The sequence below is a fragment of the Otolemur garnettii genome, unplaced genomic scaffold (genome assembly GCF_000181295.1).
Source record: "Otolemur garnettii isolate 467f Iridium unplaced genomic scaffold, OtoGar3 scaffold00007, whole genome shotgun sequence".
NCBI classification, from domain to species: domain Eukaryota; kingdom Metazoa; phylum Chordata; class Mammalia; order Primates; family Galagidae; genus Otolemur; species Otolemur garnettii.
Window position 1 is genome coordinate 2305998 of NW_003852402.1, and position 22413 is coordinate 2328410.

A 22413-nucleotide genomic window follows, 5' to 3' on the forward strand; every position below is an offset into this window, starting at 1 on the left:
GGGGGCCCATGGATACACACAGTGAGCAGGTGCTGGAGGCCCATGGATACACACAGTGTGAGGTGCTGGGGGTCCATGGATACACACAGTGAGCAGGTGCACTGGGGGCCCATTGATATGAACAGATAAGCAGTGCAGTCAGGACCCATTACTACAAACATTTAAAAGGACACTCTTGGGAAGGGACGGATTAATACAAACAGGTAAACAGGCACCCTGGGGACTGATTACTACAAACAGGTATACAGGCATGCTCAGGACCGATTAATCCAAATAGGTAAACGGACGTGCTCAGGACTGATTAATCCAAACAGGTAAACGGGTGTGCTCAGGACTGATTAATCCAAACAGGTAAACAGGCATGATCAGGACCGATTAATCCAAATAGGTAAACGGGCGCAGTCAGGACCGTTTAATCCAAACAGGTAAACGGGCATGCTCAGGACCGATTAATCCAAACAGGTAAACAGGTGTGCTCAGGACTGATTAATCCAAACAGGTAAACAGGTGTGCTCAGGACTGATTAATCCAAACAGGTAAACGGGCGCAGTCAGGACTGATTAATCCTTCAACAAACACCTGGAGAGTCAGTGTCAGTGTGGTCCTGGAGCTCTAACAGCTCACAAACCCAGTGGCGGGAGATCTAACTGCAGAGTCCACTTGGGACCCATCTGCCTTTACCCAGTCAAGGTGCAGGTGTCCAGATCAGAGCCTATAGCCCAGGAATCCCTCCTCTAAGTACAAACTCTAGAAAAACTCGTCCACTGTCACACACGTGTGAATCTGTTCACAGCAACCTGGCCTATCTTTGCCCCAAACATGAAACGGTCCACCGTGTCCATCAACTGAATGACAGCAAAACAGACCATGGTGTAGCCACAGTGGACAGACAGCTAGACCATGTTTGAGAGGAGTGTCCCCCAAATGCAGATGAAACTCTGAAAATTACTAAGAAAAACAAGTAGACAGACACGATGCCACTCGTGTGAAATTCTTGTGTGGTTTCATTGTATGAAACAGTATAGCCAGAACTGAATGACTAGAGGTAAAACCATTAAAAAAAAAAAAGAAAAAACAAAGAAATGGACATCATAGAGGTCAAGGTGGCTGTCACCAGAGGGGGCACGGAGCACCCCTGTTATTACTCAGCTTCATGGCCTCAGTGCTGGGTACTAGGCCCTTTTTACTCACTTATCAACCTGTACACGAGTTCGTGACCTTTACTGTGCGTCTATGGTACAGTTCAGAGAAGGAAAAGTAGGTAAAAACCCAGGGAAAGTAGCAGGCAGTGAAAGGGGGATCTGCAGGGACCCCGGGGGGCATGGAGGGGGAGACAGGGGGGATCTGCAGGGACCCCGGGGGGCTGGGAGGGGGGAGACGGGGGGATCTGCAGGGACCCCGGGGGGCACGGAGGGGGGAGACGGGGGGATCTGCAGGGACCCCGGGGGGCACGGAGGGGGGAGACAGGGGGGATCTGCAGGGACCCCGGGGGGCACGGAGGGGGGAGACAGGGGGGATCTGCAGGGACCCCGGGGGGCACGGAGGGGGGAGACAGGTGCGAGGTGCTCCAGGGTTCAGCCCTTACCGTGGGTCCAGACCCAGCTCCCTGACAACTAACTCTTGACCCACAGAGAGCAGAATCTCCAGACCAAGTGTTAAATCCAGAATTCTGATTTATAGACTTATAGTGAGAAATACAACTGGATATGGAAACTTACATAAATTAATGAATGAAATCATTAAAAGAAACATATGTAGATAGTTTACGGAGGTGGTTTCAATAAGAAATTATTTTTCAAATACAAGGTTAGACTTCCCATTATTAGACTAACCCAGTTTTAAGGTGGAAAACATTTTAGTGACAAATGACAAAACACAACAGTAGACCAGGAGGACACAGTAGCTGTGACTATATATGCCCTTTCAAACATCCCACCACATATATATAAAGTAGCAACTGACAGAATTATGAGGGAAGATAGAGACAACACAATTTATTGCCCAAGAGCTTAACAGAGCCCCGTTAGAAACTGGTAGATTACAAGGACCAAAAAAAGTAAAAAACAAAAGGCATAAATGCATATAAAATTTGATTGACAAGATTAATAAAAATCCCGGGGCAAAATATATGAGTGTGTGGCAGGCACTGTCACCGCCATGGTGACGGGCAGGGTCGGGAGCTGGAGCCCGACCTCACAGTGCACCCAGGCGTGATACGCTCCCTGAGCATAATGCAATAGAATTAGAAATCAATAACAAAAATGATTAAAATAAATAAAATACCGTATGTTCAAACACTGAAATATCATTCTGCTAAAAAGACCTCGGGACGGAGAGCAAAGCTGGAGAGAATTACAGCACGCTGGGACGGCTCTCCAGTGCTGGCTGCGTGTGTAGAGGGCATTTATCAGAAAGTAAGAAAAATGAAACAAGCGGGAGCTAAGCGTTCAATTTGAGCAGAAAACAAAAAGAGAAGCAGAAGCAACCCAAAGGGGAAAAAATAAGGAATCAAAATGGGTGAGGGCAGAAATCAATAAACTAGGAAAGATTAGCAAAAATAAAAGCTGTTTCCTTAAAAGATTAGTAAAATGCACAGACCTCTGGCAAATCTACTCATGAAAATGGGGGAAGAAGCAAATTTACAAAACACAGAATCCAAAAGAGGAAATAACTCACAAAACACCAGAGACGTTTTTAATACAGAAATTTGAAAACAGGCAAATGGATGCATTTCAGGGGGGAAGTGTTATAATGTGGGAACTCTGGAGATCTGAATGTCTTTTCTTATTGATCTTTTTTAAAGCTTTAAAATTTTTAAACAAAAGTCCATGTTAGGGTGTGTCTGTGCCAAGGGGCAGCCTGAGACGTAAACTTGGAGTCTCCCCTGGTCTTTCCTGAGCTCGCCCCTCTCCCTGGGCACACGATGATCTCCTAACGTCCTCTGTACAGGTGCTGCCTTTGAATATCCTAGTCCTTAAACAACTGGCTCCCAAAAGGAAAAACATGGGGAAAGGAAGTGGAGGAAAACAAGGTACGCTTCCTTCAAACCCCCCGGAGGTTGCTTCAGCTGGAAGGGAAGGAGCTCTGTGCAATATGGTGATGGGGCGGCGGTGCCCTCCCCTCTGTGCTGTGTCAGTGACCAGGCCGGCATCCGCAGTGGGGTCACAGACACCCGACACTTGGAGAACAGAGTTTTTATTGCCCAGGGTGGGTCTCGCAAGGTCTGAGCAAGCTGCTTCAGGAAGACACGCACACCAGTGGAATAACAAACATCAGAACAGATGGAAAGGTCTGGACGCCTGCTGTAGCCTGGGTTGGACCTTGAAGAATTACGCTGAAGGCACAGACATGAGGAAGGCGTGTACGATTCCACTTGTAGGAGGAACCTGGAAGAGTGGGATGCAGAGAGCAGGAGCGTGGCATGGCGCAGGCTGGGCTGCCCGTGGGGCACAGAGCGCTTAGCGTTTCATGGGCACAGAGTTTCAGTTTGGGAAGACGGAAAGGTTCTGTGAATGATTGATGAGGACGGTTGCACAACCTGGTGAGTGTACTTAATGCCACTGAATCACACAATCAAAAATGGATAACATGCTTACATCTATGTTATGTATATTTTATTACAACTTTAAAAAAAAAATAAATTTTTATAAAGATCAGTGATGGCCAGAGGTTCAGAGATGAGCAGACAGAGTAAGTCTTCTAGGTGATTCTATAATCCGTGACGTGACTTGTTTGTAAGAATCTACAGCTGTGTAACGCAAGGGTGAACTCTAATGTCAACTGTGGACTTTGGTCAATAATCATGTATCGAAAGATAAAGATAAAAATAAACAAACAAACGAAGACCACGGAACAGCCAGGAGGGACAAACGGACGGCTGTCCAGAGGCAGGTTCCATGTGGCCGGTCACAAAACCAACCAGGAGCTGTTCCCTCGCCGTGAGGCGGGATCTGCCCTCGTAGTGACTTCTGCCCGACCCCTGGGAAAGTGTGGATGGTGTGGAAAAACCTGAACCTGATGCTGACTCTGCCCGGCACAAACATCGGTTCCTGGGGGACGATAAACTGAAATGGGAATGGAAAAATGTGTGGCCTAGAAAGTGACACAGAAAATGTCTCCACGGCCCTGGGAAAGAGGGAGGTTTCTTAAAACCAGAGCACAACCACCAACCTCAAAGTAAAGACAAACTGGATTTCATTCCAGTTAAGGACTCTAAGCATCAACTCAGAGCTTCTCTCATTGAAGGTCAACTTTAAAAGAGCAAACTGGCAAGCCAGAGACGGGAGAAACACATCTCAGTGTGTCTGCGACATGTGTGGCTCATACGCAGATGACTCCGCAGTGGGCAGAAGTCGTGAACAGACACTTCATCACGTAGGACAGGCGTCCTCAAACTACGGCCCACGGGCCACATGCAGCCCACCTAGGACGTTTATCCAGCCCGCCAGGTGTTTTTGCCACCGCTGCCTGTCCTGCTTAGCAGCCGACTCGTCCCGGGGCCCACAGTCCAGCCCTTCAACGGTCTGAGGGACAGTGAACTGGCCCCCTGTTTAAAAAGTTTGAGGACCCCTGATGTAGGATATGAAGGTGGCCAGGGAGTGCGAGAGGCACCCAACTTCATTAATCATCGTGTAAATGCATTTCACAACCACAAAGAACCACAACTGTGTTCTCACTCACATGGTTACAGTTTTTAGAAAACTGACCCTCCCGAGTGCTGTTGAGAATGAGTGCCGGGCAGCAGAAATGCTCTGACAGCACCTCTGAGAGCAGAGACAGGCACCTGACTTGGGAAAGCCGTGGGCGTCACGGACCAGAAGCAAACGTATCACATCCCAGGACCTGGCGATTCTGCTCCTGCTCATATGCCCAACAGGCACGTGTACATACATGACAGGCGTGTACATACGTATATCAAAACACATGCTTTCCATGAAAGTGGTATTCTCATAGCCAAGTACTGGAGACAGCCCATGGTCCCCCAGGAGTAGACCAGGTGAAGGTGCCATGGCAGGTTCTTACAGCAGGAAACTGCCAGGCGATGGAATAGACCAGGCGTCCTCAAACTATGGTCCGTGGGCCACAAGCCTCCCACCTAGGACATTTATCCGGTACAATGGGTGTTTTTGCCACCACTGCCTGTCCTGCTTAGCAGCCAACTCATCCCAGGGCCCACAGTCTGGCCCTCCAACAGTCTGAGGGACAGTGAACTGGCCCCCTGTTTAAAAAGTTTGAGGACCCCTGGGAGGACTGTGCCATGGCCATGCCCCCAATCCGGGTGAGTCTCACAGATGTTCCAGGTGATGGATAGACTGACCCACGGCCATGCCCGCAATCCGGGTGAGTCTCACAGATGTTCTTGCCGTGCCCAGGGGTCTTGGGTGATCTCAGTTAACCAGCTTCCCCAGGGGCAGCTATTCCCCTTCAGTCTGGGTCAGTCACAGATCTCTCTTTCGTAAGGGAGTTTTTGCTGTCCTTGTAAGGGGAAGCAGCTTGGTTTTAAGGTTCATGAAAGCTGCTGAGAGTTTGTGTCTCCAGGGCAACATGGATGTTCGGATCCCCCTGTCATACAGACCCAGCAACCCCCAGACCAAACTGCTACGTGACACAGAGTGCCAGCCCCAGGACATGTCTGTGTGGGCCTGTGGCCGTCATCAATGTCACAGCCACGATCGGTCTCCTAGACTCAACCACCAGGTGCTAGGGTGTCACCTGGAAGAAGACAGACTGGAAGGGGTGACTCCTGAATGACACTGCTGACACAGATTCAGGGAAAGTGTTCCTGGGGATACACATAAAGATGGCAGCAACGTTTGGGGACAACAGCCAGGGCAGCCCCAGAGGGAGGCCTCTCGGGGTTACCCTTCCCCTGGTGTTGGTAACATGACTGTTTCTTTTTTACAAATCACTCATTAGTTCATTCATTCATTCAAGCTCTACACTTCGTTTTGTGTTCTTTAATATTCATCTCCAATCTTAAACAAAAGCTTATCTTAAGAGGAATAGGGAAATGTTGCTAAGTTCACAAAGTATATGAAAATCCGGAGAATTAAAGATGCACCATATTTGTTAGCTTAACTTATTAGATTTATAAGCACTATGTAAATGCTTGGAAGCTCTGTTTGCTAGTCAGACAATTGAAATACAAAAAAGAGAAAATCAAACATATTACATATATTAATTTCATTTAAAATACGTAAGGGAATTTAATGTTCTAAGTTTGTAATGGGGATCAAACATTAATCAAAGTTGAATCCAAAGGGGATAAAGAAGTTATTTTTTGATGTGTGATTTTAACAAATCAAATCATAATTTTAAACACAGAAGTTCCTAAGTGACTCTGGAATCATCTTTTCAGTGGACAAAAGCAGTTCTCCAGAATGTTGAAAACGCCAGGTTGGCACCATGTGACACGGTCAACACAGCCCCTAGAATAAAATAGACAAGGAATGTCAGACGGCGTGCTTGCGATTCTAACCGTGTTACAACGTTACGACTATTGTCATCTGTCATGCTGCGTGTCAGTCTGTTTTGTGTTGTTATAAAGGAACACCGAGCCTGGGTAATCTATAAAGAAAAGAGGTGTGTCTGTGCTGCAGGCTGCACAAGCCCAGGGCTGGGGCCAGCACCTGCCACTGGAGAGGACGTCTAGGAGCTTCCAGTCAAGGCGGAAGGTGAAGGGAGCAAGTGTGTCACACAGCGAGCGTGCAAGAGAAGGAGGAGGTTGTGGCAGCTTCTTTTTAGCCACCAGCTCTCTCGGGAACTCATAGGGAAGAGCTGTCACTCCTTCCCTGGGAGGGCACCAGCCATTCGTGTCAGGATCTGGCTCACAACCTGACCCCCATCAGACCCCGCCTCCAACACTGGGGATCAAATTTCAACGTGAGGTTTGGGGACACAAATGTCCATACTACATTATGTGTCAATATAATCTGCATCACAGATTCTTTTGTGTGGGTGGCACCTCTCAGCCACCTGGCCCACCTATTACAAGCCTGCAGTGGAGACAGACACCCCTGAACCATCACAGCGACTCAGAGGGAACGGGGCCCTGAAGACCTGTGGAGACAGACACCCCTGAACCATCACGGTGACTCAGAGGGAACGCGGCCCTGAAGACCTGTGTCACACTTCAATGTCCAGAACGGTCAGCAAATGTTTAGACCTCCGCATCTGAGCTCATTTCGTGCAGCAGCAATGGAAAGTTAACACGACCTTCACACACGTTTGTCTCTGCCCCTCTCCATGGTTCACCTTCTATCTCTTCCTTCCCGTCCACCTCTCCTTTTCCCCAGGACCCGCCGTCCACTTCAGAGTCCTGCCCAGGCAGCTGCGAGGGATATTTCCCCATCCCTACTGGGCAGGGGTGGCTCCTTGGAGCTCACACGTGTGGACACAGCCGCAGTCATGCTCTCCCAGCAAAGAAGAGTTCTCATCTTCCCAATGGCTCCCAACAGGAGGGCAGAGGAACAGCCTGGTAATTACGCTGGGCTGCTGCAGACAGCATTATGGAATCTTCCAATTAAAGGTGTTTTAATTACTCCTCGTCCCACAGCTCCAGCCTGGTCTCCCGGCCTTCAGATAAGGATGCTGGGAGAGCGTGCAAATGGGATTCATCCCAGGACGGGTCCTCCGAGGCCCACCTGAGCCCACTCTACTTCCCTTTGGAATGTGCTTTAATTATCCTCCGCCAGTCACGGCAATCCACATCCAGGGAGGAAATCCCATAATCCCTTTAGTGACAATTAAAAGGGAGGATTTGCCTGCTGCACCCTGAGCATCTCCAGACATCCCGGCTGTTCTTCCTTCTCTCACTTTAATCCTGTTATCTGCTTCCTCGGGGCTCTTTATTACTTTCAAAACCTTATCAGGGAGGAAGTAAACAACCAGGATACCAGTGATGGTTATCTCAAAGGAGTCAGAACTCGTCAGGCATCTTGGGGAACTTCGCACCCAGAGAATGCTCAGAAGGGTCCAGTCCAGGAATGGAGAGGAACTCGCGCCCTAGAAGGACCCCGGGGCCCAGATCACGCATTAGAAACTGGTACTGCAACTGACAGTCCAGGGACCACCTGGCACCCACCCCTCACTCACCTGACACCCCCAGGAAAGGAAAGCCAGGACCAGCTTCCACGGCCAAGTTCTGGATCTGTTTGCCCGGAAGGGCAGCCACTGTTTGAAGATCTCAGTGTACTTTAAAAATTCATGAAGAAGAAAGCTGGGGCAAGACAAAGAGCGTATTTACCTAAGAAGACATCAGCCCAGCAGATGTCATCACTCAGGGGCTCCGGCAGGAGCAGACAGGAGCCCACGGTGCCGAGTGTAGAGTGAGGCCCCAGTGGTCCTGTGTCCCCTCAAGCAGACTGTGGGCCGCGTGTTCCACCAGAGCACGCAAGTGCGGTCACGGCTCAGCACCCTGCACTGTCACCACAGACAGCGGGGGCCATCATCCCCAACCCCAGGGAGCCCACACCAGAGCCCAGGCAGGCGCCTTGTCCCTTCTGCAGACGTGAACCAGGGGCTTCAGAGTCAGGAAGGGGCTCCCAGGAGGAGGCCACAACTTCCTTCCTTGCTGGAGTCTCCAGGCCTAGGAGTGTGGGGACAAGGCGTGGGGTGGGCGAGGGCTGGGGTGCCAATTGCCCAGGAGTGAGAAGTGATCTCCCAGGAGAGGAGGGTGGACACAAGCCCGTTCTGGGGCTGGCTGGTTGCTTCTCAGGGGCCTCCAAGTTACTGGGTGTCATCTGATCTGCTAAAACACAAGGTATGAAAAACATCTTAAGCAAGTTTTAAGCAAACATCCTCATGATTCTGATGTCAGAGGCCCTGCTTGAGAGAACTACGGGAAGCAAAGGCCAGTGCTGAGTGACTGCAGGGGAGCAGGCAGCTGCCGGGAGGGGCTGGACGCAGCCCAGGTCACGTCACCATGCAGCTCCGTGTGTTAATCCTGTGGGGACAGTCTCACCAGCAGGAAGGAACGAGGCCCTCCCCCTCAGGGCCTGTGTGTTTCCTCACCAGGTGAGAGCCGAGCCCTGCCTGGAGCCCAGGCCATCTCTGCAGCGGTCCTCAGCATTCTGTGTCTGAAGCGGCAGGTAGGGCCACTCAGAGGGGTGGGCCGGTAGGATCCTAGGAGAGGCTGGGCTGCTTGGCACAGGTGGGCTGCCTTCCTGTCTCAGCCGTTGGTGGCTAAGAGCACCGGGGCTCAGGAAGCTGAGGGGGAAATTGGAAGGTGGAAACTTGGGTCAGCAAGAGAATGCCAGGGGAGCTGACCTGCCATTCTGAGTCCAGAATGCCCTGGGCACGGGGGCAGCCGTCTGTCCAGGATTGCCCGAGGTCCAGGGTCTGAAATGGGAATTCAGGCTGCTTCCCAGGCCAGCCCAGAGTTTTTATCCATCCGTCTGTAAATGGGAACCACTGCCTTCCATGGCCCTCCCCTGTCTGTGGCTTTGGCTCCAACCCAGCAGCTATTTAAAGTCTTTGTGATTTGGGGACTTTCCTACATTAATATTCATATGGCGCTATAATTATCAGTGACCCTTATTGAGTGTGGCTGGGCCAGGACTTGATGTGTAGACTCACTCAGCCTTCAGGGCACACCTGTGCTGTGTGCAAGATGATGTCCCAGCCCTCAGTGAGAAGCCCACACTCCACCTGGGGGTGGTGCGTTCCCAGGGCCCCAGCGGTACAAAGGTGGGATGTGAACACAGCACGGCCTCCGGAATATGCAGGAGTTTTTAAACAATTCACACCTTGGAAACAGGCAAAAGGATGACTTTCACCACCACAGCGGGCTACAAAGAGCCCACACACCCCCCCGAGTTAATTCTTTGAGGATGTGCCTCTGGTTGCCTTGCTTTTTCCTATTGATTAGGGCTCAGACTCTGAAACTGCTTGTCAAGTGGTAGATTTCAGCCCAGCGGAGATGCAAATGACTTCTCTCTGGTAAAGAAGGTATCCCCACAGGCTGTGACTTTCCTGCCCTGGAGGACACTAACCAGGTTTGTCTTTCATGTAGCAGCCTCATTTCAACCCACTTTTCCTGGCTTGCCACACCAGCATCTGCTCCTCAAATTCTCCTTTGAGTTGGGTTCACTATCCTGCCAGTTCCCTGTGCAGCGAGGTAGGTTAATCTTTGACAAGCATTCGCTCTGTGTTGTTAGAAAGTCCTATTTTTAACTTTTAGAAATGATGTTTGGATTGCCCTTAGCCACTGCCATCCTGCCCCCCTCCCCAGAGCCCCGGCCCTGACGGGAGTCTGCTCCTCCTTGGAGGTCTGGTTTGAAGGCACCTGCTCTTCAAGCTTGCACCATCTAGCCTTCTCCCTGACACCCTGACACCCAAGTGGCACTTACCTCTAATTGCACCCCTATCAGGTATGTACCCCATCTCCATCAGGTATTCACCCCCTTTTCTCTCCAGGCTATGTGATGGAAGGATGGAGGGATGGATCACAGTGGCTGAGAAGGACTTGCCAGGCCCTCTTTTTTTTTTTTTTTTTGAGACAGAGTCTCACTTTGTTGTCCTTGGTGGAGTACTGTGGCATCACAGCTCACAGCAACCTCAAACTCGTAGACTCAAGTGAGCTCTTGCCTCAGCCTCCCAAGTAGCTAAGACTATAGGCACCTGCCACAATACCCAGCTATTTTTAGAGACAGGGTCTCACTCTAGCTCAAGCTAGACTTGAACTCCTGAGCTCAGGCAATCCACCCACCTCAGCCTCCCAGAGTGCTGGGATTATAGACGTGAGCCACTGGGCCCGGGCTGCTGGGTCCTTCTTGTGCTGTTTCACAAAGCTTCACCCTAGCCTCTGACTCCCGAGTGACCTTGGGCAGACCCTGTTCTCTCTGGATCCCAGTTTCCTGACCTTTGAACTCAGAGAGTGGACAGGGTGTTATCAGATGCCTGCCCAGCTCTCGGAGGCTCTGATTGTATTATGTATGCCAAAAATTGATTCACAGACAAATCTTTGAACATCCAGCCACTCGATGACAGTAAGTTCAGAAAGAAACAATATTAATGATGTGAAATTCAAAAACAAAGCAAAAACTCACCCATCAAAATCAGAGTTATATTTGTCAGGAAGCTGCAGAAGCCAAGGCTGATGGGATGAAATCATCTCATGTTTATTCATGGAGCAAGATCCAGTGGTAAGGGGCGCCTCCTCCCTACCAGGGTTCCCCAGGAAGGCCGGAAATGGGGGCTGTGAGACCTGAGCAAAGCTGGGCCCCTCCACCTTCTCCTTCCCTGGCGGGGAAGGGGTGAGATGGCCTGTGCCAGCCTGGGCATCTGTCCTGGCAGGGTCCTGTGCCTTGTGGACAGGCCACGGCTTCCAGAACAACTGGCCACCTGCCCCTGCAGATGCCAGAAAAGGCGGGAGCTAAGAGCTGCCATCTCCCCTGGGAGAGCAATTTGACAGTTTTGCCAAAGAAGGGAATTTTCCCTTTTCCTCTACCTGGGAACCTGGCTTTCTAATACCAGGAATGGGGCATCTATTCCCATTTCAATGCAGAGTGACTTCCAGCTGCAGGAGCCCTGTGGTTCCTTTCTATCGAATTTGCATGGCAATGATTGGAGACCACAGGGGATTGGGAGCCAATTTTTTAGCTGTGAGCTTATCAATGCAGGGGTCTGCTCAAAGTTAACTTCCTCTCGTCCCAGGAAAAGCACCTCCCCCTCCCCATGCCGTCTGATGCCTACTTCAAAATGAAAAGAACAAAAGCTGATAAAAATCAGAAGGCTCACTAGACAGAATACTTAGCATCACTGTGGTGATCAAAAACGTGCAAGAATATCTCACGGACGATGTGCAGGGAGCTCCGATTAAGAAATTCTGTGCCTGAGAAACAGGCCTCTTTCTTCTTCAAAGCTCCGGCATATCAAAGTCTCCCGGAGAAAGAGAAGTGGGTGGGAGATGGGAATGGGGTTTTGAAGATATGTGGATAATTCCCTTCTAGACAGAAAAGTGCCCTCCAAACTGAGAAGGAGTTCTCCCAGTTACCCTCAGTGACAGAAGGTCCCAGAAGGCCAGGACTGCAGCTTGTGGGCCCAGCCCTCACTGATCCCAGGAGATGGGACTGAGGTGGGTGGGCGGTATCCCCTGAGGTGAACCAGGACAGGGAGTGGATGTGCTGACTGGACCCCCCAGGTGTGGATGCTTTCTGGATGTGGGGCACAGATCAAAGCAAGTGGGGAGTCAGCCCATAAGCACTGCCTGAGCCCAGACCCCATGGGTCCCGCAGGAGAGGCCCTCAGTGCCCCCCACTCCCTGCAGACCTATAATGCAAGGGCTAACAGTGTTCTCAGAGACACACAGGCCAGGGAACTTCCTGGGTCCACCAGCCACCAGCCAGGTGCCCTGGAGGCTCGCCTGACCTTCATTCTCCACCTCCTATTATCATCAGTTGCCAGGGGGAGATACCACCTGGATTAGCTACTAAAACACTCAGACCAGCCTACTGGCTCCTGCCCCACATAGAGGAGACAAGAGGAGATGGCAGAGGAGGGACCCACAGGGCAGCTTCTGTCCCCTGAACAGGGGCTGCACCAAGTCTGGAGGCCGCCAGGTGCAGGGCTGTGAGGATTGAGCTTGCCCCATCTCACACTGACACAGGGAGCCCAGGCTGGTCTCAAAGGGAGCAGCAGCGTGTGCAGGGCCCTGGAGACCTCTGGACAGTCCACAGACAGTGGCAGCACTTGCCGACCCAACACTGCTCAATTTTCCCAAGTTCATGTATACGTTTGCTATAATTCCAATCGAAATCTCATTAGATTCCTACAACCTGAGCAAAAGATACTCAAATTTACCTGGAAAAATAAATAGCCCGGAATACCCAGTAAATATCATGGAAAGGGAGAATAAAGGAAGAGATTTTCACGTCAAACACCAGGCTGCATCATTATTCCAAGCGATCGTGGCAATATGGCAGCAGCGGCACAAGCACACCAGAAGGAAGGCGTGAACTTCTAGAGACACATTCAGGAAAACGGATAATCATTCAGGTAGAAACAAAGGCCCGTCTCGGAGCACAGATCAAAACAAACTTCAAAGGTTCAAAACTTTATAGCAAAGAATAAGAATCATGACATTTAGAGTAGAACAAAATACAGGATATTGTTTACCCCATTTCAAAGTAATCAAGGTCTTCAAGAGGAAAAAAGTAAACACATTCATAGAAAAAAAGTTTATATGTTAAGCTTTTTAAAGATTAAAATAAACTTTACTAGAAAATGAACACAAACAGAATTCAGAGGGGGAAAAAAACAAAAATAAAATCTCATCACAATACAGGTGGCCATAAAGTTCATGTGCAATTTTAAATTGCCCATTATTATTATTATTATTTATTTTTTGCAGTTTTTGGCTGGGGCTGGGTTTGAACCTGCCACCTCCGATATATGGGGCTGGCACCCTAGTCCTTTGAGCCACAGGCGCTGCCCTAAATTGCCCATTATTTTAAATTGTCTATGAACTTTATGGCCATCCTGTATATGACTATTGATGTCCTTATTACATAAGGTGGTCTTAGAAAATGACAAGAAGGCTCGGCGCCCGTGGCTCAAGTGGCTAAGGCGCCAGCCACATACACTTAAGGTGGTGGGTTTGAATCCAGCCTGGGCCCGCCAAACAACAATGACGGCTGCAACCAAAAAATAGCCGGGCGTTGTGGCGGGCGCCTGTGGTCTCAGCTACTTGGGAGGTGGAGGCAGGAGACTCGCTTGAGCCCAGGAGTTGGAGGTTGCTGTGAGCTGTGATGCCACGGCACTCTGCCCAGGGGGACAGCTTGAGGCTCTGTCTCAAAAAAAAAAAAAAAAGAAAATGACAAGAAAATAAAATAATAGCCCAAATTGGAAAATGAGCAGGAGGATTATCTGGTAATTCACAAAAGGAAGAGTGGAAGAAACCAAAGAAAATCCCTGTCACACAGCGTCAGTGGGGCTCAGTGGTCGCTACTCACCACCAAACGTGAACTAACTTCCACATTTTCATTTTCTATAAAGAAATCACTTGCCTTTAAAGGAAGCTTCTAGGTCAGGCAATGCAGCAGGGTGTGTGGGGACAACGAGGGGAAGGGGCCTCGCTGGGGTGGAGCTCTTGTCACTGTCTCCCTTCAACTACAAAACGTGGTTGCACTCAGGGAGTAATGGTGCTTACCTGGACACGGATTTGCTTGGAGACAGCGAGAGGACCCGTGGGTCTGAATTTGGGGAGGAGCGTTCCTGAGCAAGAGTCTTTAGGAGAAGATGCCCCGTGACTGGTGTTTCTCCCTCAACACTACCATTGCCACACTGGATTGGAAAGAAAAACAAACTGATTAACCTTTCAAAAACATTCCTCTAATCATCCACTGTGTATTTCATGGTGTTATTAACTAAGGGAGCCAAACTCAACCAGGCAATTTCAGTTTATTCCTGGCATGCCGATGTACAAAGGATGGTTTATGACCATCTAATCGTTAGCAGAGGAAGGTAGGATTCCTGCTGGAGGTGAATCCGTTTTTCTAAATAAACTGCCTTGGGGCAGCCAACCCATCCCAGTGCCCTCAGCGTCCTGTGATGAGTGGGTGGCTATTCCCAGCTGGGAACCTTCACCAAGGGCTGCTTTTTCCTTCATCCCTTCCTGGGTGCCCACTGGTGCTCGGCAGGGTGGCCGTCTCAGTCCAATCACTGTTGCTGTCGCAGAATACCTGAGATTGGGAAATTTATAAAGAAAAGTTAATTGGCTCTCAGTTCTGGAGGCTGGAAATTCCAAAATCAGGCAGCCACCTCTGTCTGGTAAGGGGCTTGTGAAGCCTCATAAGATGGTGATGGCACCCTATGGACGGGCAGGAGAGATGGCTTCCCTTATTGCAACCTGCTCTCATGAGCCATTCCTGCGAGAGGGAGTGAGGACTCGCTGTCAACAATCTAATCACCTCTTACCGGCACTACCTGCCAACACCACAAACTCCAGGAGAGGGGGCACAAACCATGCTCACTCCACAGAAATGGCTTTCCTTGGGCCGTTTGGCTGTATCAGGCCACCAGGGAAGATTTTAATCAGCTGTGTTGACATTCCCAGAGACACTTTGTACACTGAAGCAGAGTTTTCAATGAGGTGCCTGCTGGGACTGACTCCTCTCACCCCCGGGACCCCCAACACCAACCCGGTTCACCACCTTCACTGCCACTGTCTAAAGGTCACCCTCTCTGCCATAATTTGTCACCACCGTGCTACCACCAACCAACAGCCCCACCCCTCACCTCCAGGACCAAGGGGCAACGTCCACTCACACTCTCGTCCACCACCTGTCCCTTCCCCAGTCTGTCCTTGCTTCTGAAAAAGTAGAAAAGTAAAGTCTTCTCCACTTTGGGTTTAAAATACTAGAACAAGGAGGAAATGCAGAGGCTGGAATGCTGAGTCCTTCAGCAAGATTCCCAAACATGCCAAACCTCTCCCCTTCTGTCCCATCAGAGGCAACCACTCACCGCAGGAGAATTAGAGATTTTTATAGCTTAAATTACCAAAAAAACCACCCATAGTAAATAGCAAAACCTTAAAAAATGTCTTTTGGAGTTGTAAGAACGGGCATATTTTAAGTGCAAAAAAATTTTTAAACATATGGATGCTGTTAATTTAGGAAGAAAGACTGATTCTATAAAAACTAATCTTCCCACTAAAAAAGAGATAAAGTTCAAGTTAGGAGAAGGAGAAATAGACACAGAGCAGAGCCGGGCCTCAGAAGCCTGCGGCCCCCTGAGGCTCCCGTCTTCCTCTCCCTACTCCACAGATCACACCAGCGACCCCACACCGAGCTCCTCCGTGAGAATGTCTGCCAAGAGCTGGAGGGCTGAGCTTCCCATAAGCCGGGGGGTGAGCGGCTCCCCAGGTTGTGGGAAGTGTTTTCCTAGTAGGAAGTCTTGGGCAGTCAGGGCACATGACACCCTGTGACAGTCCTCACCTCATGTAGGGTGATCAGTGGGTCAGGGGAGTGGGTCAGAGCGCACCCAGCCAGGAGACATGAAGGAAGGAAGGAAAATGGGAGAATGAGTGACCAGTGGAGGGCTTGTTGTCCTCACCCTCAGACCTACCCCGGGAACTCACAGCAGGTACGAAAGGAACAAAGTCCAGAGTATGGGGGCTGGTGGCACCCCCGGGGCAGAGCCAGAGGAAAGGGCCTTCGGTGGGTGGGGTCAGAGCAGGAGTACGGAGGAGAAGGTCACCAAAGGGAACACCACCTGGGAAGTGACACAGGCAGGACGCAAGCTTAGAAGGTGTGAGAGGCGTAGGGAGGCCTCAATGAGCAGCTCAGGTCACAGCCAGCCGAGCCCAGAGTTCAGGGCGATTAGAGAGGAAACTCAGACCCGAAAGAAGAGATCTGGCCGGAGGCTAAGTGCCTCCCTGAAGAAGAGGAGAAAAACCTCCTACGGACGGACGTCGTTCAAGAAACTTTTTCTGCAGGAAAAGAAAACTTGATATAAAGCCCCAAACTCTCACCCTATTCCAAGAAAAAGAAAGAGAAAGCGCAATCAATACCAGGACACAGCCTCGTAGAAACGCTGGGTTTAATAATCACAAATGCACCTGTGAGCACGAGGGAATCAGACCAAGACGCCTGTAAAGGAGACAATAAAAATTCCAACGAGCCTCAGCATTCTCCAAAGAATTATTCAATTCGAGGGAAAAAACATGGCTATATAATCTTTAAAGAATTTTTATTTTTTCAACTGAAAGCATTCAGAATCAAAGCAACAAATTGGTATTTTTGAACATAAATAGGAATATAATTCTGGCGAGTATAGAGAGAATTGGCAACAAATGGTTGGATATGAGAATTGAATATGCACCACTGGAGTTTTGTCCTAAATCTGTGTGCCCTAATAGAGGGCTGGTATTATAAATAACCTCATAGAACTAATATAGGGAATAAAGGTGATAGGGTAAGAGAGAGAAGCTAGAAAGTGGAAAAAGCAAATTCTAATGCTAGTATATTATGTTACTGGGTTAAAAAAATAACATAAGCGGATAAAAATAATCAAAAGTATAGGGGTGGCACCTGTGGCTCAAAAGGATAGGGCGCCAGTCCCATGTGCCAGAGATGGCGGGTTCAAACCCAGCCCCGGCCAAAAACTGCAAAAAAAAAAAAAAGAATACAAAAAAGTATATAATTAAACATATCAAGTGGAAGAACAATCCCCCAGAAACCTAGGTCCACAGAGCGTCGGAGATGGGTTCTGTAGAATCTTTAGTTCAGAGATGGGTTCTGTAGAATCATTAGGAGTAAATCACTACTGTACTCTCTGGACTGCTCTGGAGGACAGAGAGGGGGAAAAGCTCCCAGACTATTTTTGTAGAAACCAAAACACCAGAACGGAACACAAGAAGGACCGTGAGATACGACTCTCACTCACGATCTTCCACGTAAAGTGTATTACACACACCCTAAGTCTCAGCAAACAGAACCGATAGCAAAATAAAAGAACCCACAACACGACAAAGCAGAGTTAATTTCAGGAATTCAGCAAAGGTTCAGTATTCGGAGAATCAAACAATGAAACTCACTGTTAATTGAGCATAAGTGAGAAATCATATGATGGATTCCGAAGATGCTGAAATCATCCTGGCATGTTTAATGTCATTTCTGACAGGTTAAACTCTTAACAACAGAGATGTTAACGAATACTACTTTGACACGGTTTCGTTCCTTTACAGATATATATCGATGTGAAAAATCTCTGAGACAAACCACTAAATAAAATGCATAAGGAAGATTAGGTTTCATAGGAGAGAAATGGAGTGAGAGAGAGAGACGGTGTGTGTGTGTGTCTGTGTGTGTGCTCACATGAGGGAACTAACTTTGCAAATATAGACAGGAATCTGGTGTCAAGGGGAGCCTTTTGAAGCAGAACTGGGGGACACAGATAAAAGAAACACTTCTATTCAAACTTTACAAGTACAGCTTTATAAATAACTATGTTACAAAGTTGTTATTAGGGAGCAGTGACTTTCGATGCTGGGAGACACAGGCCTTGGGGGTGGATAACGGGCAGGTGCAGGCCAGTGACGCTGCATAACAGTGTCCCAAAGCCCAGGATAGCGGCCCATCACGAGACGTGCTCGGTCCCACGCCACTGTCCCAGGACAGCCGCCCACCACAAGATGTGCTCGGTCCCACACCACTGTCCCAGGAACAGCCGCCCACCACAAGATGTGCTCGGTCCCATGCCACTGTCCCAGGACAGCCGCCCACCATGAGACGTGCTCGGTCCCATGCCACTGTCCCAGGACAGCTGCCCACCACAAGACGTGCTCAGTCCCACGCCACTGTCCCAGGACAGCCGCCCACCATGAGACAGGCTCGGTCCAATGTCACTGCTGTGAGGTGGAGAAACTCTGCCATAGAGTGATCATTTCTACCACAAAGGTAACGGTGAGGCAGCTGAAAGTGCAGAGAACTGAAATCAGACAATCTAAAGCTTTCTCTGTCATTTATTAGCTAGCTGACCTTGGGCAAATCATTCCCCACACCAAGCCTCACTGTTCACTCCTATAACTGTGCAGTGATGGTGTGAAAATTAAATGATTCAATGCTTGGGAATGGCCGAGTAACTCTGACAGCTGCACTCTGCGGGCTTGGTGGGCCAGGAAGGAAGACGGGCCGTCAGGCCCCTGCCCTGGACACTCACCGCCTCCTGGAAGAGGTGACAAGTCGACAGAGAGTTTCAATGTGCATGTAGGTGATAAGACAGAGACAGGCTGGGAGTTTTGCAAGCAAGGTGGGGAGGCCACTTCAGGAGGACATATGCAAATGAGGATGGCTCTGCTGGCTGGGCCATGGGGCGCTATTGCCTCCTGCTGGGACGAGAGCAGTGAGGGCAGAGTCATCTGATTCATTGCCTGCCAATCACACATGGGACCCATTTTATATCCTGCATGGCCTGTAAACACACTTATGCACACATGTACACACGCAGACACACTGTGCGCACGGTGGGACATGTACACACGCAGACACACTGTGGGCAGGGTGGGACGCGTGCACAGGCAGACACACTGTGGGCACAGTGGGGGTTCATTTCCAGCCCCCCTCAATAAAACAAGTATTGCAATAAAGTGAGTTGCATAGTTTTGTTTGTTTGTTTGTTTCCTGTGAATACAAAACTTACATTGACACTGTGTGGTGTCTGTTAAGTGTGCAATAGTATTACATCTAAAAAATTAATTAAAAATATTGCCATAAAATGCTGACAGAGGGACACAAGGTGAACACATGCTGCTGAAGAAATGCCAATTCCGGGCTTGCTCGACACGCGGTTGCCACAAACCTTCAATCTGTAAACAATACAACATCTGTAAGTGTGATAGAGCTAAGCACAATCAAATGAGGTGCCCTTGCGTGTGTGTGTGATGTTTAACAACTTATGAGCTCACGCTTCCCTTTGCTACACACTGACTTTCACATGTGATGTTTGGTTGCGTGACTTTATTTGGGGAATGGCCATCAAGTCCTTTCCAGTGACCTCAGGCCCACCGATGAATCACAGGTTAAGCTTGGCAGATGACACTCCCTCCCCAGTGTGACAACCACGCTGCACACAAGTGACTATGCTGGAATGAGAAGAGCACACAGGGCCTGGGAGGAGCAGCATCTTCCTCGGCTCCCCAGGACCCCAAGCCGAGGCCCTGTCCTCCCTCCCCACCCTGTACCCCACAGCACCCCTGCTGCATGGTTTCACCCTGGGGTTCTCTGCCATGGGTACACCAAGCAAGGCCACAGGGATAAATGCTCCCTTTCACCTGGATTTTCCTTCTTCTTTTCAAATGAAGATGGGAGAGTCTCTTTTCTGGCTGGAGCCATCGACAGTGTCCGTGAGGAGGCCCCTGCCATGTCAGAAACCCTTAAGAAAAAGCAATGGGGATTTTCAGAACTGAGGAGCAACAGCCTGAGCCAGAAGTTTGCCCAAAAGATGCTTTGAACATGGAAGAGCACCTGCTACTCCCAGGATCACAGGTAGAAGCAAGAGAAGCTGGCACTTGTCTGTACCTGTGGCCTGCACACTGGCCTTGTGTCTGGAATGGAAGTGGTGGTGTGAACCCAAAGATATGAGAGGGCCACCCCTTCTTTGCCTTCTCCAGGTCTCCCGTGGCACTTTGGCCGAGCTCCACAAGGTTTTAGTTATGCTAAGGATGCTATTGCATGGGGAGACCTGACACTGAAGTCAGGAACTGAGCTGGTCCACAGATGCAGCCGTGACACCATCAGCAAGAAGACAATGGCCTCACAGGCGGCTTCTTGATGATTCGACCTCTTGGCAAACACAGCGTCGTCTGCACAGAGGGTCTGATTCCTGAGACCTCTACTGTTGGAAAAAGCTTAAAGAAGCAAACAGCTTCCTGTAGCCCTTCAACAAAGAGAAATGAAGAGAACAAAACAACCACTTGTTCCGGGGAAGGTGGATGCGCTGGACATGCTGGATGTGCTGGACGTGTGTGCTGGACATACTGGCACCAGGCAAGGCCAGACCAACAGGCCTATTGGAAAGACCAGCTAAGGGGCCTTCCATGGTTACTTTCGTAATCTGGCTGCTTCATAAGCAGTGACTGCTCTCAAATTGGAAAACCTTGAGATGGAGGAACTCAGGTACTAGTCATTTGGCTGAGATGTAGCTTTATACTCATTAAACAACTGGATGATGTTTTTCAATAGCATTTAAGTCCCCAAGTAATTTTTTGTCTTCCTGGATGTCAGGACACAGGAGTCAATAATTTTAAGGTATAAAAGTCTCTGTCCTTAGAAGTGTTGATTTGTCACTATAGTGCACCAGTGTTTTGAACCAATGTCAAGAATGTGCAGCATGTCTTCCTTAGACACAAAAACTAGACAATAAGCCCTCCCTTGTCTATGTTCAGGAGTTTAGGGCTACATATGACTTTGAAGCAAGGCTGCAAGGCAGCTGAGTCTTGTTTGCCTGATTTTTTCGAGTGAGGAAACTACATTTGAACGAGCTAACATGACTTTATTGAGGCATCAGAGCTCCCCACTGGTGACCTGAAAGTGGACCCCACAGTTAACATTCAGACATGAAACTCTCATCTGAGAGCAGCCCTGGGAAGTACCTTAAAATGTAATATTCAAAGACACTTAACATTAAAATATGTTCAATAAAGCCAGTAGAGAATATAGAGACCATCTAGACATCATCTTCATCAGACAGTGAAATTAAATTAGATTTCCCTGATAACCAGCTTTAGTGAGCCCATTTGCATTGTGAGAGTGAGATTAGAAAGGGAGTAATTTGGTAATGAAGCTGCCTGCAGAATCTCTGAGCGTGCATTTAGGCTCAAGTCAGTCTTCCATTTTAATTCAGAATCATAAAGTTTCAACTTTAATGTGGGCCTAGAGGTCATGCAGTCTAAACCCCACATTCAATTCTGAACCATCCAGCTTCCTCCAAAACGGCCATTCAGCCTCCATATGCACTGCCTGGGGGTGGGGGACCCATAGTTGCCCAGAGCATCCTGTGCAACACAAGCCTAACCCTGAGAGGTGGGGAAACTGGTCTCTGTGTCCAGACAAAATCCATCTTGCTCAAACCACTTCTCTCCATCTTCTTTTGGTCCACACAGAACCCAACCATCTGCCACCTGTCAGCATCATCTACTTTCAAAGGCTGCATCCCTTCCCTGACTCTGACACCAGCCCCCTCCTGTCTCTGCCCATCTAACTTCTGTTTACCCCTAAATAGTTTGCCCTTGAAGAATAGGATCTGATACATTAGTTTGTTCTGAACAGGGAGATGGAGGTCAGGACAGGTGGAAAAACTTCCAAGAATGGGGATATAGCCTGGGATGGAGCTGAGGCTGGATGGGACTGTGGAGCCCTGACCCAGAGCATGATCCAAGGTCAGGCAGGTTGAGTCAAAGCCACACATTGCAGCCAAGTGTGGCTCTAGAGAAGGCTGAAATCAAGATTGGCTCTGTGGCTAAGGCCAGAATGTGAAGTGGGGATGTCAGGACCATGATGTCTCCCGAGGACATTGTGTCTCTAGGGGCTTGCAGGCCATCTCAGGCCAACAGCATCCTGGAAAGAATCCCTTTATGACTGTGCCCACACCTCTGCTCAACAATCACCACCAGGTCCAGCCCCTTCCTCACAATGGTGACTTTGCCAGTTTAATTAAACAGATGAAAGGTATCTTGTTGAAATAGTCTAGTGTCCATTGCTGGGGGGCAGGGGGGACATGGAGAAAGAGGAAATTAAGGTGGTGAGGAAGATGAAGTAGGAAGAAAAGGAGATGAACATGATGAGAAGGAGGAGGAAGAGGAGTTGGATGTGATGAGGAAGAGAAGGAGAAAATGAAGATGAGGACAATGAAGAAAGAGGAGGAGGAGATGAAGATACAGGAGGAGATGAAGATGGAGGAGGAGAAATGAAGATG

General features: G+C 49.2%; 1 long non-coding RNA gene across 1 annotated transcript; it reads right to left on the minus strand.

Annotated features, from left to right (window-relative positions):
• Positions 1-6205: 6205 nt before the first annotated feature.
• Positions 6206-10308, minus strand: LOC111723024. Its single transcript, XR_002771657.1, has 4 exons — positions 9013-10308; positions 8095-8749; positions 7896-8004; positions 6206-6428 (listed from the first exon to the last, which is right to left on the minus strand). It is a non-coding gene; the product is annotated as an uncharacterized LOC111723024 (long non-coding RNA).
• Positions 10309-22413: the final 12105 nt, after the last annotated feature.